The following is an 18,623-nucleotide window of genomic DNA, read 5'->3' on the forward strand; positions in this document are numbered from 1 at the left end:
GCCTCCTCCAAAATTCCTCAGTGACCCTGGACCCAGGTACCATTTTAGTTAGATACAAAAAGGACTCTTCTTCTTTCCTACAGCAAAGAAATTCAAGCATTTAGCTGAATCTCAGCAAGTTGGGAGTTCAGTATCCTAGAGACCTGAGTGATTAAATTCCACCTTTGCTTCTCCTCTGTGTCTCACTAAGGAGAGAGACAGATGGTGTGTCAGGTGAAAGCAGATCATGTGGAGATGAGTATCTCTGACACTGGCTCAGAGGCAGTTTTATATGAGCCCAGTGGCCTTGAATGGAATCAAATACTTATATTAAAAGAGAAGGCAGAAGGGAGTTACCACATCGCAAAGCTGAGGCATCGTACCTCACAACCTGACTGAGGTACTGTGATCTGCTGTTTCCTCACACCACATAAAGAAACAATTTCCCAAAGGAAAATAGGGTTTTCCTTCTCCCAGATAGATGTCATTTCAAATCCCTGAGCTGAGCTAAGAACAAAGAAACCTCAGAGAAAGTCATTCGTGACCTTTGAGGTTGATCTGATTTTCTTATTCACAGCAATACAGAGGGCTTTTACTTTTTTATAAGCAAAGGCAAAGGCCCCACTGTAACTGAACAAGTCAGAAGAGTAGGAGGTTGAATTTTATAGGCTTTCTTCAATAAGAAATAGCTTTATTTATTGATAGTTTAGGAAGCCTTGCTGCCAACTAATAGAGAATAGGCTGTAAAATTCCAAAATCAAAAAACTACAGAGAATAATATGATATTAAATGCACATGTACCCACACATAGGTGGGATAAGATTTTGTCATAATTGCTTCAGATCTTTTTAAAATATAAAATAAATTAAATATTACCTTTAAAGTTGAATTCTTCTTTTTGCCCACATTTCCCCATAATCCCATTAAACCTATAAGTTTGATAAATTACATTAATAGATTCTTAATGCTGAATTATTGCTCTTTTCTTTGACTAAATCTTATTTGCTCAAATTTTTATATATGTAGTACTGTGCTAAATTCTTTTTGCTCTAATATTATTTAGAATTTATGCATTTATATTCATTGGTAATATTGGACTATAATTATAGCCTTAACGAATGGCTTAGGTAATTTACCTCTTTTTTCTATTCTCTGAAATGGTTTGTGTATGAAAGGAGTTATCTTTTTCATTTAGGTTTGAAGAAATTCACCTATAAAACTGTTTTACTATTAATTCACTTAAAGGTTTCAATCTGTCAGTTTTTAAATACCTTCTTTAGTCAACTTTATCATTTAGTTATTTATATTTTCAACTCATCCAAATTTTTTAATAGCAAAAATTATTCATGATTTCTTTTTACAAATTTAAAAAAATTAAACTGTATTTTTAATATTTTCCTTTTCATTTTCTTTTCTGTATTTGTGATTTTTTTCCTTTTCTGAATTGATTTTGTCAGATATGTCTGTTTTATTATTCAAAGAATCAGCTTTTTACTTCTGATAATTTCTTTCTTTTTCTTTTTTATTTCATTAATTTCTGATTTTATCCTTTTATACATTCTTTCCATTTGCAGATTTTTTATTTTCTAGCTTTTTTACTTGAAACCTTATCCCATTTGTTTTCAGTATTACTTTAAAATAAATGCATCACACAATTTTTATTTGCAGTTCCTTAATTTTGTTCAAAACTAAATATTTTATATTATGATTACTTCTTTAACTTATGAGTTGTTAAATGTTGCTTTCCTTTCAAATGAATTTATATTATTTTTAAACATATAAATTAATTGCTTATATTATTGTTTTTACAATTAAATGTGTTCTGTGTGATATCAACTGTTTGGAATCTATTGGGAGTCCCATTGTGCCATTATAGGAGATAATTTGTGTGTATGTGTGCGCACACACAAATTGAAAATAAGTTAGGCTTTCTATTGTTTCATGCTAAATTCTACATAGGTTTTGGATCAAGCTAATATATTATTCATAGCACTACAGTGCTACTATGTTTTTTTTTTTTTTTTTTTTGCAAAACCTATCAATTTCTGAAAACATTGTATTAAAATCATCCAATGTGATTGTCTGGTAAATAATATTGATTTCCTATTGTTAAACTACCCTTTCATAGTAGTTTAGAAATAAATCCTACTAGATTATGATTATCCTTTTTATCCACTTTATTCAGTTTGCTAATGATTTGTTTAGGATTTTTGTTTCCATGTTCATAAGCGAGATTAGCCTGTATAAATTTCCATTCTTCCAATATCCTTGCAATAAAATGAGTTTGCAAGCTTCCTCTCTTTTTCTTTCTTTGCAAGATATTTATAACGTTGTTATTATTTCTTTCATAAATGTTTGGAAGATTTATCAGAGAAACCATCACAGCCTGTAGAGTGTTTGTTTGTTTGTTTGTTTTGTGGGAAGGTTTTTGAAAATGGATTCAGTTTTCTTGATAGGCATAAAAGGATTCAAATGTTCTCTTTCTTCATGGGTCAGTTTTGATAAGTTTTGCTTTTTCAAGGAATTTGTCTCTTAGTCTGTTTGTTTTGCTCGAAATGAATGCCTGAGACTGGGTAATTTATAAAGAAAATAGATTTATTTGGCTATCGTGGTTCTACTAGCTGTACAAAAAGCGTGGTGCTGGCATCTATATCTGGTTAGAACCTCAGGCTATTTCCATTCATGGTGGAAGGCAAAGGGAAGCAGGCATGTGTAGAAATCACATGGCAAGAGAAACAGCAAGCAAAAGGGGAGGAACCAGACTCTCTTAAAACAACTAGCTCTGGAGAGAATTTATTCACTCCCCTTCACACACAGGGGGGACATTAATCTATTCAAAAGTGATCCACCCCCATAACCCAAATACCTCCCATTAGGACTCAACTCCAACAGTGGGGATCAAACTTCAACATGAGATTTGAAGAGATCAAACATCCAAACTATAGCATTGTCCATTCAGTGAAATTCTCAAATTGGCAAAAAAATTGTTCATAATATTTTTTACTTTAAAATCTGTACCCCCATAATATGCCGAAATAAAAAAAAAAAGACAAAAAAAAATATTTTTTACTATCTTTTGTCTGTAGAGTTTATGGCCTTGTCCCTGTTTTTTTCCTTAATAACAGTAACTCGTGATTTTTCTCTTTTTCTTAATTAGTACTGTTAGGAATTTATCAATTGCAGTAAGTTTTTAAAGAACTTTTGGCTTTGTTGTTGTTGTTTTCTATTGTGAATTTGCTTTCTATTTAATTGATGACTGCTTTATATTAATTAAGTCAGTCTTATTATTACTTTAATAACTTCAACACTCTTACTAAGTTTACTTTTGCTTGTTTCATTGTACATAAACAGAAATGTGTTAAAGCTTTCCTTTATGATTATAAATTTTATAATTTTTATAAAATTATAAAAGTTCTTATTTTAAACCTGTTAATTTTTGCTGTATATAATTTGAAGCTATAATATTAGATACATTAAAATTTCAATTATTATAACTTATTGGTGAATTGACCCTTTTGTCCTTACAAAATATCTGTCATCATCTCCAGTAATGTTTTTATCCTTAAAAATATACTTTATCCAGCATTAGTACTGTCACATCAGCTTTTTAGTTAGTGTGTACATGGTATATCTCTTTCCATTGTTTTACTTGGAACCTATCTATGTCCTTGTATTTAAAGTGTTTGTTTTGTAAGTAGTACATGCCTATTATTATTTTAATGTACTCTAACAATATATTTTTTAATAGAAGCATGTAGAACATTTACATTTAATGTAAATGCTGATATATTTAGGTTTAAAGGCACAATTACTCTTTGTTCTATTTAACTCACTTATGTTCTTTGTTTTCTTTCTAGCCTTATATTTTAATTAATCAAAAATTTACTATTCTATTATTTCTCTCCTAATAAGTGGTTACTTATATATTTCTTATTCTTTGAGTAGCTACCCTAGATATCACAACTTATATTCTTAACTTATTATAGCCTAATAAAATTTCTTTTCACTACTGCTCCAGTTTTGCTAGAATATAACATATTAACCTCATTCATCTTATCTTTGACTTTTGCTTTACTTTGTTCATGACTTTTAACCCTACATATATATTTTTCAATCCTACATATTAATATTTTTTAGAAGTTAATATACATCGAAATTTACCCACAAATTTTCTCTTTCCATTATTCTTTTTTCCTTTCTGTATTTCTATACTCCTATGTTATTTCTTGTATTGAAGATTGCTAGTAACAAATTCTTTCTCTTTTTTGCCCTTAAAATATGTCTATTTCTCTTCCATTTTGAAGAACAATTCTGCTGGGTATAGAATTGTAAGTTGCCAATTATACTTAGGTACTTTAAAGTTGTCATACTATTTCCTTTTAAATTCTATTATTTCTGCTGAGAAGTTGGTTGTAAATTTTTTTTTTTTTTTGCTCTTTTAAGAGAATATTTTTCTTTTTTCTTCCTCACTTTAAAATCTTTTTTAAAAATTTGATTTCAGAAAAATTTCTTTTGTGCCCGTGGGTGTTTACAGATTTTGTCTTTGTAATTATTCTGTTTGTAGTTGTAGACCTTCTTCAATCTGTAGCCTGATGTCTTACATCAGTTTGGAAAATTCTTGACCTTATCCATTATCTCTTCAAGTATTATTTTGACCCATTCTTTTTCCCTTCTTTCCTGGATCAGCAGTTTTATGCATATCATATCTTTTGTATCCTTTGTGTTTTTTATCTTTTTTATTTATTTATTTATTTATTTTTTATTTCAGCATATGATGGGGGTACAGATCTTAAGGCTCCAATAAATGCCCTTTCTCCCCCTTCCTCCACAAGTCTGAGTCTCCAGCATGACCATCCCCCAGATGGTGCACATCTCACTCATTATGTATGTATATACCTGCTGCCCTCCCCCCTCCCACCTGCCCAATACCATATTACTGTAGTACCTATGTGTCCATTTAGGTGCTGCTCAGTTAATACCAGTTTGCTGGAGAATATATCTGGTGCTTGTTTTTCCATTCTTGGGATACTTCACTTAGTACTGTGGGTTCCAGCTCTAACAGGAAAATATAAGATGTGTTATATCACCGTTGTTTCCTAGAGCTGAATAGTACTCCATAGTATACATATACCACATTTTATTAATCCATTCTTGGATTGATGGGCACTTGGGCTGTTTCTACAGCCTTGCAATTATGAATTGTGCTGCTATAAACATTCGAGTGCAGGTGTCTTTTTTGTAGAGTGTCACTGGATCATTTGGGTAGATGCCCAGCAATGAGATTGCTAGATCAAATGGTAGATACACTTGTATCGTTTTAAGGTATCTCCATATTGCTTTCCACAGAGGTTGAACTAGTTTGCAGTCCCACCAGCAGTGTAGGAGTGTACCCCTCTCTCCACATCCACCAGCATATATTGTTTGGAGACTTTTTGATAGAGGCCATTCTCACTGGAGTTAAGTGATATCTCATTGTGGTTTTGATTTGCATTTCCCTGATGATTAGAGATGTTGAGCATTTTTTCGTATGTTTGTTGGCCATTCTTCTGTCTTCTTTAGAAAAGTTTCTGTTCAAGTCCTTTGCCTACTTTTTAATAGGGTTATTTGATTTTTTTCTTGCTGATTTTCATGAATTCTAAGTATATTCTAGTTATCAGCCCCTTATCAGATGCGTAGGATGCAAAAATTTTCTCCCATTCACTAGGCTGTTTATTTTCATGACTGTTTCTTTGGCTGTGCAGAAGCCTCTTAGTTTGATCATGTCCCATTTATTTATTTTTGTTGTTGCTGTGATTGCCTTTGGGGACTTCTTCATAAACTCTTTGCCCAGGCCCATGTCTAGGAGAGTGTTTCCAACTTTTTCCTCTAGAATTCTAATAGTTTCATACCTTAGGTTTAAGTCTGTTATCCAGCGTGAGTTGATTTTTGTGACAGGTGAAAGGTGTGGGTCCTGCTTTAGCCTTCTGCAGGTAGCTATCCAGTTTTCCCAGCACCATTTATTGAAAAGGGATTCTTTTCCCCAGCGTATATTTTTGTCTGCTTTGTCAAAGATGAGATTGCTATATGAGGATGGTTTTATATCAGGATTCTCAGATCTGTTCCACTGGTCAATATTCCTATTTTTGTGCCAATACCATATTGATTTAATTACTACAGCTTTGTAGTATAGTTTGATATCTGGCATAATAATGCCTCCCATTTTGTTTTGTTGCCTAGAATGGCTTTTGATATTCAGGGTCTTCTTTGATTCCATACAAAGCATAAAATTATTTTTTCTATATCTGTGAAGAATGCTGATGGGATTTTAATAGGTATTGCATTGAATCTGTAGATCAGTTTGGGTAGTATAGACATTTTAATGATGTTGAGTCTGCCGATCCACGAGTATGGTATGGATTTCCATCTGTTTACATTCTCTGCTATTTCCTTCCTCAGTGTTTCATAGTTCTCCCTGTAGAGGTCTTTTGCCTCCTTAAGTATATTCCTAGGTACTTTAATTTCTTTGCTGCTATTGTCAAGGGAATTGAGTCTTTGATTTGGTTCTCAATTAGATTGTTGTGGCGTATATGAATGCCTCTGATTTCTCTGTATTGATTTTGTATCCTGAGACTTTATTGAATTTATTTATCAGTTCCAGGAGTTTCTTGGTTGATTCTTTGGGGTTTTCTAAATATAATATCATATCATCAGCAAATAGTGAAAGTTTGATCTCTTCTGCCCCTATTTGGATACCTTTAATTCCACTTTCCTGTCTGATTGCTGTAGCCAGGACTTCCAGCACTATGTTGAATAGAAGTGGAGATACTGGGCAGCCTTGTCTGGTTCTAGTTCTAACAGGGAATGCTTTCAATGTTTCCCTATTCAGTACGATATTGGCTATGGGTCTGTCATATATGGCTTATATCATTTTTAGGTATATTCCTTCTATGCCTATTTTATTAAGTGTTCATATCATGAAAGGGTGTTGAATTTTGTCAAAAGCTTTTTCTGCATCTGTTGAAAGTATCATGTGGTCTTTGTTTTTGCTTCTGTTTATGTGGTGAATTGCATTTATAGATTTATGTATGTTGAACCATCCTGCCTCCCTGGGATGAAGCCCACTTGGTAGTGATGGATTATTTTTTTGATTAGCATCTGGCTTCGGTTAGCTAAGATTTTTTTGAAAATTTTTGCATCTATATTCATTAGGGATATTGGTCTGTAGTTTTCTTTTTTTGTTGCATCCTTTCCTGGTTTTGGTATCAGAGTAATATTCGCTTCATAAGAGATGCCGGGGAGTTTTCCGTTCTTCTCGATGTTGTGGAATAGTTTCTGCAAGATAGGTACTAGTTCTTCTTTGTAAATGTGGTAAAATTCGGGTGTGAAACCATCTCAACCGGGACTTTTCTTTTTAGGGAGATTTTTAATTGCTGTTTCTATTTCAGCTCTTGAGATTGGTCTGTTTAGGAAATCTATTTCTTCCTGGATGAGCCTAGGGAGGCTGTGTGTTTCTAGAAATTTGTCCATTTCCTCCACATTTTCCAGTTTGTGTGCATAAACATTTTTGTAGTATTCATAAATTATATCTTGTATCTCTTTGGGATCAGTTGTGATATCTCCTTTTTTGTTCCTGATGGACCTTATTAGAGATTTCTCTTTTCTGCTTTTCGTTAGCTTAGCCAATGGCGTGTCAATTTTGTTTATTTTTTCAAAGAACCAACTTTTTGTTTTATTAATCTCCTGAATAGCTTCCCTGTTTTCAATTTCGTTTAGCTCTGATTTGAACTTGTTGATTTCACTTCTTCTGCTGGGTTTGGGGTTGGTCTGTTCTTTGTTTTCCAGCTCTTTGAGTCGTTTCATTAGATTGTCTATTTCTGATCTTTTTGACTTTTGGTTATTGGCATTTATGGAGATAAACTTTTCTCTCAGAACTGCTTTAGCTGTGTCCCAGAGGATTTGATAACTTGTCTCTCCATTGTCATTTTGTTCATAGAATTTTTTTATTTCCATCTTGATTTCTTCATTTATGAAGTAATCATTTAGTAGGAGGTTATTTAATTTCCACGTTTTTGTGTAGAAATGTGAGTTTCTGTAAGGGTTGATTTCTACTTTTATTCCACTGTGATCTGAGAAGATACATGGTATGATTTCTATTTTTTTAAATTTCTTGAGGTTTACTTTGTGTCCTAGGATATGGTCAATCTTAGAGAATGACCCGTGAGCTGATGAGAAGAATGTATATTCAGTGGATTTTGGGTAGAATGTCCTGTAAATGTCAGTCAGACCCAATTGTTCTAAAGTTTTGTTTAAGTCCATTATTTCTTTATTAATTTTCTATTTGGAGGATCTGTCTTTTGCCGTCAGTGGGGTGTTGAAATCTCCAGTGATTATGGAGTTGCTATTAATCAATTTGCTTAGCTCCAGTAAGGTTTGCTTTATGAAATTGGGTGCACCTAAGTTGGGTGCATATATATTTAAAATTGTTATCTCTTCTTGTTGAACTGTGCCCTTCACCATTATATAACGACCCTCTTTGTCTTTCACGACTTTTGTTGGTTTAAAAACTAAATCATCTGAAATTAGAACTGCTATGCCAGCCTTATTTTGGCTTCCACTTGCTTGGAATACTGATCTCCACCCTGTTACTTTTAGTCCTTATGCATCCTTGCAGGTTAGATGTGTTTCCTGAAGACAGCATATACTTGCCCTGTATTTTCTTATCCATTCAGCCAGCCTATGTCTCTTGAGTGGAGAGTTTAAGCCATTCACATTTATTGAGAGAACTGATAGGTAAGGTAGATTACTGTTCATTCTGTTGGGTTGGATGTTGTGGCTTTGATTTCTCTCTTGAGCCATTGTAATATCTGGCCTTTAATCTTTGGGTTTTGGTTGTTTTTATATTTGTGAGTTTTTATTATGGTGTTCTGTGTGTAACACTGTTGTGAGTACTTCTTGTAGGGCTGGTCTTGTCTTGGTGAATTCTCTGAGACTTTGCTTGTCTGAGAATGTCTTTATTTCTCCTTCATATATGAAGCTTAGTTTTGCAGGGAATAAGATTCTAGGCTGGGCATTGTTTTGTTTCAGAAGAGTGATAATGGGGCCCCAGTCTCTCCTTGCTTGTAAAGTCTCAGTAGAGAAGTCTGGTGTTATTCTAATTGGCCTTCCCTTGTATGTTACTTGCTTCTTTTGTCTTATAGCTCTTAGAAGGGCCTCTTTAGTTGATATTTTGGTCAGTCTGATGACTGCGTGTCGTGACGTCTTCCTGTTTGCATTGAATCTCCCAGGGGTCCTCTGAGCTTCTTGAACTTGTATATCAAGATTTTGAGCAAGACCTGGGAAATTTTCCTCTATTATATCTTCAAATAGCTTGTCCAACCCTTGAGTGTTGTCTTCTTCTCCTTCTGGTAACCCTATGATCCTCACATTAGGTTTCTTCACATAATCCCACATCTCTTATAGGCTTTGCTCTTTTCTCTTATATCCCTGCTCTATCTCTGGGACTGATTTATTTAATTGGAGGGTGTTATCTTCAATCTCTGAGATTCTTTCTTCTGTTTGATCTACCCTGTTCTTGAGACTTTCCACTGTACTTTGTAGTTTCCTGAATTGATTCTTCATTTCCAGGAGTTCGGTTAAACTTTTCTTCATTGTGTCTATTTCTTTTTCCAGATCCTGGAGGCTTTTTGTGGTTTCTTTGTGTTGCTCGTTGAGTTGTTGTTGCAGCTGGGTGAGTGTTCTTATGATCCACATACGAAATTCCTCTTCTGTCATTTTGGTTGCCTGATTTTGGTTGGTGTCCGTTTCTAGGGGGCTGGTGCTCCTCTTTGGGGGTGTGTTTTCTGTTTGGTTCTTCATATTTCCTGAGTTCCTTCACTGATTTCTTCCCATGTTGATCAGTTGTTGTTTCTTTCCTTTAGGTTTTCGTTTAGGTATTCACTCGCCTTGTTTAGTTTCTGAGAGGATAGGTGGTGTCTGTGGGTGAGATTCGACCACTCCCTGTATAATGAGTTAGTAGGTGCTGTGAAAAGGGTGTGCAGGATGCCCTCCCTGTCAGTAGGTGGCGCTTGCTTGGAAGAACAGGCTACGCTGTTGTTTCTTTGTCCTGTTATCAGCTCTTGTTCCTATAGAGAGAACTCTAATGCCTCAGGTGGTGGGTGGGGCCCTGGGACTTCCAGGCATGTCCTTTTCTCCCCCTCAGTGAGGGCGGATCTAGGAGAAGTCTGGGTGGAGCTGGGTTGGGTAAGCCTGCCCTCAGGCACCACCAATGTCGTCAGCAGGGGTCAAAGTTCTGTTCTCTGCTTCCAGGAAAAGCTGTCAGGGAGGGGTTGGAATGGCCCCACTCAGTCAGAGGGGACTGTCTGAGACCCGCAGTCTGGAGCAGGCCTGGCTTCTTTCCGCAGTCCCCAACTCTGCAGCTACTCCTGGGCCTCTGCCAGCAGGCCAGACCACATGCCACCAGGCCTCCCCTGACTGTGATGCCGGCAGGGAGGTTCCCTGCACAAGAACACCACCTGGGCTGGGCGCACGGCCTCCCTTTGTAGGGAGGGTTGCCCTCTAGGACACTAAGCTGCCCCCGAAGGCACACACCCCTCAGTTGGCTGTTCACGTATATCCCTTCTGTGCCCCAGGCAATGCGAGACGGCGGTGCACAGGATCTGGTCTGCAGGTCTGACCTCTGGGCCTCAGAGTTCAAACTATATCCCCACCAGGGAGAGGAGTGCCAGTCCCATTCATCCACAGGGATCCGAAGCTGGGTCTATGTCTCTCAGCCTCAGGGTTTTCCCTGTTCTCCTGGGATCACTGGGCCAGCAGCACCTGGCAGGGCTGTCGGGTAGGGAGCTCACAGTCCGAGTTCCCCTTAATCAGCTATAGGGCCCTAAAAGGGAAGGTCCCATTCCCTGGAGGTGCCTCCAGCTCGTGCCTATATTGTCTCTCTGGGCAGCCGCGGGTAGGGTCAGTGGAGGGGAGAATGAGGCAATATGGCGCCTGCCGCGTGGCTCAGGTCCGTGCACACAGAGGGGCCCCTTAGGGATTTGGGAGCCTGGTGCCACATCCGCTACTGGCTTACCACTCACTGGTTGCTGCTGTCTCTGGGTTGGTGTCCGCAGGTCTCTCCACCCGCTGGGGAGCCCACCAGCAGTCTGAGATGCAGAGGAGGGGAAACTTGGCCATCCACCTACCCTTCCCGCTGGTCTCCGGGCTGCTTTGGTGGTCTCAGCTTCCAGTTCTGGTCCGCAACCTCCTTCCGTGGAGTCTCCCGTGGTCTCAGGTACTACTCCTTCTGACCCTCGTCCGCTGTATGCTCATCTTCTTGCTTCTTTCTTCTAATTTCTGCTAGAATCTGTCTTTTCTGCAGAGACACTGTGTTTGGTGGTGTTTCTCATCCACCATCTTGATTCCCCTCCTCTATCTTCTTTTTTTAATTTTTCATTCTTTCTTCCTCTGTGTTTCAAAGAAATTATTTATCTCTTCATCAGCCCTATCCATCTTTTTCCTCCATTTTATTCCACATAATGATGAATTATTTTGAGATCTTTGTCTCTTACCTCCAACATCTAGATAATCTATAGGTTTGTTGTTTCCTCCCTCTTGAGTTTTTGGTTTTAAGGTCTTATGTCTTGGCATGCCTGGTTTTACTTTTATTTTACATGAATGCTGAATGTTATATATGAATAAAATGCAGAATCTCTGCATAATGTTATCTTCCTTCAAAGAAGTTTTAATTTTCTTCTGGCTGGCAGATACAGTACAAGCAGATGACTATGATCCAGTTGGAGTTTCAGATATTTTGAGGTTGTGTTTAAGGCTTTTGGATAACTTGCCTATTCTTAGTTTGTCTTTATATCTAGGACATAATACTTCTATCACCCCAGCTGGAAGCCTTGGGTATAGTCCAGATGTCCTTCTCCCTGACAAACCCTTACCTCCTATTTTCCTCTCCCTGTCTTAGACAGTTCAGGCTGCCATAACAATATATTAAGACTGAATAACTTAAACAACAAAAATCTGTTTTCTCACTGTTTGGGGGCTGGAAGTCTGAGGCCAGAGTGCCAGCATGGTCAGGTTCTGGTGAGGACGCTCTTGCTGACTTACAGATGGTTGCCTTCCTGCTGTGTCTTCACATGGCAGTTTCTTGGTGCATGTATGTGGATAAAGAGACTAATGTCTTTCTTACTCTTCTTAAAAGGTTACTAATACCATCTGTCCTGACCTGCGGGACCTTCTGTTACTCATGGGGTCAAGGGGGACCGTGCCTGAAAGAGATGGGCGAGAGAAGGGAACGAGACCAAGCAAAGGGTTGTCAAGGTCTACTTTACTTAGATTCTTAGTAGGTTTTATAAGCATACAGAAACAAGGAAGTAGAAACAAAAAATGCAGTGGGGTGATGGTGAGTCTTGGGTTTGGGCTAATCAGCCCCAATCAGTATCTTATCGGTATCGGTATCGAGGTTTGTTTGTGACTGATTACGCAACCTCAACCTGGCAGGTGGTCGGGAACAATTGCAGTTAGCACACCCTGGAGAATTTCGCGTTCAGCACGTCATGGAATGCATTCTTCTCGGAGCTATAGCCGGAGGGTGGGGTGCTGTTTTTGTCCTAGGAATTTTCCAGGGCGAAGCCCGTGCGTAGGACAAGTCATAGGTATGTTGAGGGTCTTAGTTTCTAACAACCATCATGAGGGCATCCCTCATGACCTAATCTAGCCAAAATTGCCTCTCAAAGTCCCCATCTCCAAATACTGTCACATTGGAGATTAGGGCTTCAACATATATATTTGGGGGAATATAAACATTCAGTCTGTAATATTCCCAACCTAATGAGACTGTTAGAATTTTTGCTTAACACTTTAACCTTTAAACAGCTACTTCGTGCTTGGTCTTTTCCCCCACACATACAGTTTAAGAATGTCAAATGCCTCAGTGGGAATGTTGCATAGAATGTTGGGCTTACTTCTCTAAAGTTTTGCTTTCTTCATTATCATGACCCCTTGTATTATAGCTGCTTTGGTTGCTCCCTGGAGATTTTCAACATCTATGTTGTATGTTTTATTCAGCTTTTATAGTTGTTTTCAGCAGAAGTTTAGCCTGATGCAAGCTACTCCTTTTTTTTTTTTTTATCTAGAACCAGTAGTACATTCTTTTTTTTTTTTCTGAATTGCATAGATGAGAAGGAAAACATAAATGCAAGACAGATATTCTTTCTAGTAACTGGATTACATAATTAGGAGAATTTTTCTTGTGTTCTCTGGGAATTTATAATGCAAATGGTATTGATTTCTCTCTCATTTACTTTATTTATTCCCAATACTCAAATTAATTTCATTTGGGAACTACTTGACAGCAAAATTCTATGTACTCAAATTGTACATTTACTCTTTTGAATCTATTTTATTAAAGGTCATATAGCTAGGAAGAGGGGATTGAAAAATAGATCTGGACTAAAATGGCAAAGAATATTTTTGACTCGGTCACCTCATGTAGCTATTATGAAACAAGGAAAAGAATGAAACTAAGTCATATTTGAATAGCAAGGCTATAGCTCTTGGAAACAAGAGCTGTAATTAGTATTTTCCTGTTTCTATAACATCCAGGGTTCTATACTAAAATAGATAGATAGATAGATAATAGAATCTAAAGAAAGATATGAACTGAAGCAGAAAAGAATATTTCAAATGTTTACCTATTACCCCACCAAGAATGAAAATTTACAAAATTTTCAAGGCAATGTCTTTATTAGCCAATTAATAATCACATTAATTAGATGTTAAACCACTCTCAACATATTATCAGAGAGTTTCAGCATATATGTCCAATCTAAATATGCAATCTATAAATAATGGGCTATGAAGTTTTATTACTGTTATGTGTCAGTTTCAAGTGTTACTATGCTACTTCTCACCAGACTTTAACAAATTACTGTCACCCACACGCATTAAGATAATTTCTTATTGAAGATAAGTAGCAAGAGCAAAACTACTTAGCACTTTCACTAGTACTTTACATAGATCAATCCACACTTGGCAAGTATTATCTTGTTCTCATTTTAACAATTGGGAAAATGAAGACAAAGAAAGATTAACTCTGTAGAGGAGAATGAGCAGTAGTGGCTTAAAGAAAAAAATGTGCCTAGATAAACATCCCACTTCTAAGATGTACTTCCTAAACCAAAACTAAACAAAATCATCAAACCAAAGCAACTAACCAAGTAAACAAATAAAATAACTCATATTTAACGAGGTCATACAGATTTTTTAGCTCTTGACAGAAGAGACTGGGAAAAATGTTATTTATAAGATGTAGACTATTTCTACCTTCTAAGGGATAAAGGCTGGAGCTTTCTGGAGATAATTACCTTACTTGAGGGGAGGAGAATGTGGAGAATTTACCAATAGAAAGGAACCATCCATTGTTATTAGGGAAGACTTTTCATGTGCAGTATAGTAGCAACCCAAATACCAAGCTTCAAATTGAGAAATTAAAGTCTGGTTAGTAATATAAATAGGGTTAATTTTTAATAGATCTTTATCATTCCAGATTATGTTACTGTGCTTTATGCATATATATTTTTGGTCGACTTTGGTAGATGTGTATGCTGTTACTCCAGGCGTTGCACACAAAAGATCAGGATAGGATCTCAAAAAGAGTTAAAAGGTTGTATAGACCTGGTCATAACATTAAACTGGAGGAAGGTCTTTGAAATGAAAATATATATTGTTCAACCTGACTGAAGGACTAAAGTGTTACAGATGGTGTTATTCAAGATCAAATAATCTAGATTTGGAGGATTATAGTGATGCTGAATACTTAAGACATATGCTGATGAGAATTATAAGATATCATATAGTCCAATATATTTTGGATATGAAAGGGCTAAGAACATATCACTGTGTACAGAGTTGGAATTCCCTCTCAAAGGACATGCCATTCCTAATGACATTTATTCTGGCTGGCAAATAGTCATTACTGAATGAGGATGACTGTAGGAGGCAGGACTTTGACTGGATAAGGGAGAAAACTATTTGCAGAGAGGAATTCAAGGAAGTCGGGGTAGGATTCTGGAGAAGGGGGCTCCCTTTGGGGAAAGCAGTCTGTATCCTGTCACAGCTACAATCCAGAGCTTAGATAGCTTGGCAGACCTGTAAAACAGTGAGACTGCAGGTAGCTTGATAAAAAGTTACACACTAAAGGATCAACGAAGAGGGTCTTAGGATCATGGTCTTTTTCTTACAGCAGTATATCTAGGTTTAACTTCTCTATGTTGTGCTTGCTTTGGAAGCACATATACTAAAATTGGAACAATACAGAGAAGATTAGCCTGACCCCTGTACAGGATGACATTCAAATTCAAGAAGCATTCCATATTTTTTAGGTCATCATCTTAAGTGAAATAAGCCTAGCACAAAAAGACAAATAACACATGTTCTCACTTATATGTGAGAGCTAAAAAATTTTAACACAGGGAGGTAGTGAGTGGAAAAATAGATACAAGAGAGTGGGAAGGGTGAGTAGGGGGCAGGGCAGATGATGAAAAGAAGTGAGTTAAAGGGTGCAAACATATCTAGATAAAAGGAGTAAATTCAATGCTTGATAGCAGAGTAGTATGACTATGCTTAACAAAACAGTATTGCACTCAGGTGATAGACACACCGATACTCAGACTTGATCTCTATGCATTATATGCATGTAACAAAATTTCTCATGTACTCTACAAATTTGTACAAATAAAAATATTTTAAAAACAAAACAAAAAATCCTCATTAAACCACCAGATTCGTTTTAGTTTTGTTTTATTTTCCACAAAAGTAACTGTCCAAAATTTTTAAAAATAAAGTTATCTGTGTTGTAATTTTCTCCAGTTATCATCAGATCTTTAATAAAAGCCTCTAATTGCCATGGCGTGGTCTCGGCTCTCACCTCTTGATGGAAGGGTCTCCATTGGTGGTCTGACTGAAGTGTTGCTGAGAGAACAGCAGAAGGCTAAGCGAAGTTTGCATGATAGCAAGAAGCAATGCTCAAAAGCAAGAACCAGACAGCTAACTAGAATGTCAACAAACTGGATGGAGTAGGGACGCCTAACCAGGCCAAGGGTGGATTCCAGAACTCCTTGGAAAGGGTGGCTTGTTAAAGTCTAGTCTTCCCACATAGAAGTGTGATGAAGATCTTTGGTAGTGATTTTGGTATTAAAGTTCCGAGAGACCTCACAGACAGAAATCCTGGGATATTTGAAGAACACAACAGAAAAGTTAAAATTGCAAACTACAGAGAAAAATAAAAAGTTACTCCATGCCTTTCATTTATTCATGATGTTTTGTTGCTTTTATTCTTGAGTTTCTATTGCTTTATTTTTTGGGGGTTTTTTTTGCAATGCAGTGATCGATTTTCATTTTAAACTAAGAGTGACTTTTTTCAGATTTATATTCCATCTGATTAGACTAATATGTCAAAACAAATAGCTGTTCTTTAATGTTAGAGTCAAAGAAGATATTTCCTATCCTTGTAATCATAGGTATTTCACTTGCTTGACTAATTATGATGAATAGTAAAAGTTATTAGCTGTTGCTTATTGCACCTGTTTACCTTAACAAATACACACATATACCCAGATGTACACTTTTGACTGATTAAAAGTAATTTACTTGTTTATTTGAGCCATTGTTTTTCAAAATTCCAAGGATTTAGGATTGTATCATAATAACATGAGGTACATATTAAAAATACAGATTCCTAGATCATAACCCCAGCATTCTGACTTAGGAGGTTTAGTCTAGGGCTCAAACACCTACGTTTTAATAAATTCCTTGGTGTTGATTGTGTCAATAATACTTGAGAATCACTGCCAGAGGCTTCTCCATGTGATGAACATTTATGTCTTTAAAAATTCACAGCTTTTTAAATCACTATAGATGTTCAGAGCTGAAACATTAGAGTGATTTTTTATGTAAATACAAAATCAAAAACTGACACAATGCAAGGATAATCAGGTTTTTTACCAGTACAGTAAAACCATTTGAATTTATATTTAATTGCTGGTCGTTGTGAAGTGTTATCCCCACTTTATAGCATTGTGATATCACTTGAGATAAAGTCTTGAGTAACTTTTGCCAATCCCTCATGCTCCAATCACTGGCTCATATCTCTGCCACTGCCCACCTTTGAAACAGCTCCCTACGAGGTAAAAGTAAGAATTTCTCCACTTTGTGCAAATCCTGAGAACTGATGCTTCCTTATCCTTCCCTGTTCTCTGACCACTTGGCCATAGTGGATGTACTCACAATGTGGTATGATGATTTTTCTCTTAGACCTAGAATTTCCAGCCAGTCAATAACACTTACCAATTACTAATTATCACTCTTATTTTAGTGTGGTGTTTGATTCATATCTGTTATCACACTAGATTCACATAACCACCCTTTGATTTTTTTTCTAAATGCTCAGTCTACACTTTGTGTTAGTATCTTTCTGACGGCATCTACTATACCTTAGCTTGACTTACAGTTACTTATGAACATATCGTTTTCCTTCCTCCTTTCTCCATTTCTTCCTTCCTTCTTTCCTCCCCTTATTTCTTTCCTTCTGCCTACATTCTTTTCTCCCTTCATTTTCTTTCTTTTTTCCTGAAAAGATTCTCCATGGAGCTGTATAAACTATTTGAAGACCGCCCAGAGTTTGTCCCTCAGAGCATTAACCCCTGGCACTTCTGCATTCTGCATCTGTGTGCACTGAGCGTGGAAAGCGAGAGGCACCGGTGGGGGCATGAGGCATTGCACTGCCAGAATGCACCTGTGTGAAGCTGATCAAAGCCCACCCAGAATCACTGCAGTGATTGGAAAAAGAGACAAGTGAGGCTGAGAGATTTTAAAGCAATGCTCAAGACATGCCTGATACAGATGGCTTTGAAAACAGGAGTTGCCAGGTAGACAAATCATACCAAGTTGGAGGACTCCAAGTCGAGAGACTAGCATATGAAAAGATACCAAGACATGAAACAACGGGTTGTGTCCAGAGATCCATGCTCAGTTCTGTTATGTTGGAATATAAAATTTGAGCAGGTAATGACTAGAGATGAGGCTAAAGAGATGACAAAGAAGCTCCTATAAATTCCTGAATTTCTTTGTAGCCTTTTACAGAATTGAAAATGGCTGTGATGTTTAATTTTATGTATACTAGAATTTATTTTATTATTTGTTCAATTTTATGAGACATTTTATGTCTTATAAAGGCAAGGACATGCCTGCCGTCTTCTCCATTATATTCAGGACAAGATGGGCATTTTGAATGAAGAAGGGTGTAAACTGTCAGGGCCTTGCATACCATTCTAGGAATCTCCCTTCACTCTCTAAGGCCCTTGAGGATAAGCGTCACATCTAACCCTCTCCTTGTTGCCTAGTGCACAGTCTTCCACATAGTAGGTACCTAGAGACTATTGACCAAAATAATGCCAAATTATTTAATTCCTGAATTATTAATAATTGAATTTATCAGAAAGCTATGGAAAGCATAGGTATACTATGAGAGGCTGCACAAAGAGATGTCTGCAAAAGAAATGTCAAGGAAGTATGATTTGAATAATTTGAAGGAAGATTAAAGACATTTTTGACATCTATCTATTTTTCAAACTAAATTGACTAGTCAAATCATTCATAACACTTAAACTAATTCATGCTAT

At 36.7% G+C, this 18,623-nt stretch overlaps 1 long non-coding RNA gene and 1 other non-coding gene across 3 annotated transcripts in view; both read left to right on the forward strand.

Annotated features, from left to right (window-relative positions):
• Positions 1-18,623, forward strand: part of LOC105879766 (uncharacterized) — a 215,802-nt gene that overhangs the window by 126,343 nt on the left and 70,836 nt on the right. The window lies entirely within an intron of this gene.
• LOC142874922 (U6 spliceosomal RNA) lies at positions 15,218-15,323 on the forward strand. Its single transcript, XR_012922502.1, has one exon. It is a non-coding gene; the product is annotated as a U6 spliceosomal RNA (small nuclear RNA).

The sequence above is a fragment of the Microcebus murinus genome, chromosome 1 (genome assembly GCF_040939455.1).
Source record: "Microcebus murinus isolate Inina chromosome 1, M.murinus_Inina_mat1.0, whole genome shotgun sequence".
Taxonomy (NCBI): Eukaryota; Metazoa; Chordata; class Mammalia; order Primates; family Cheirogaleidae; genus Microcebus; species Microcebus murinus.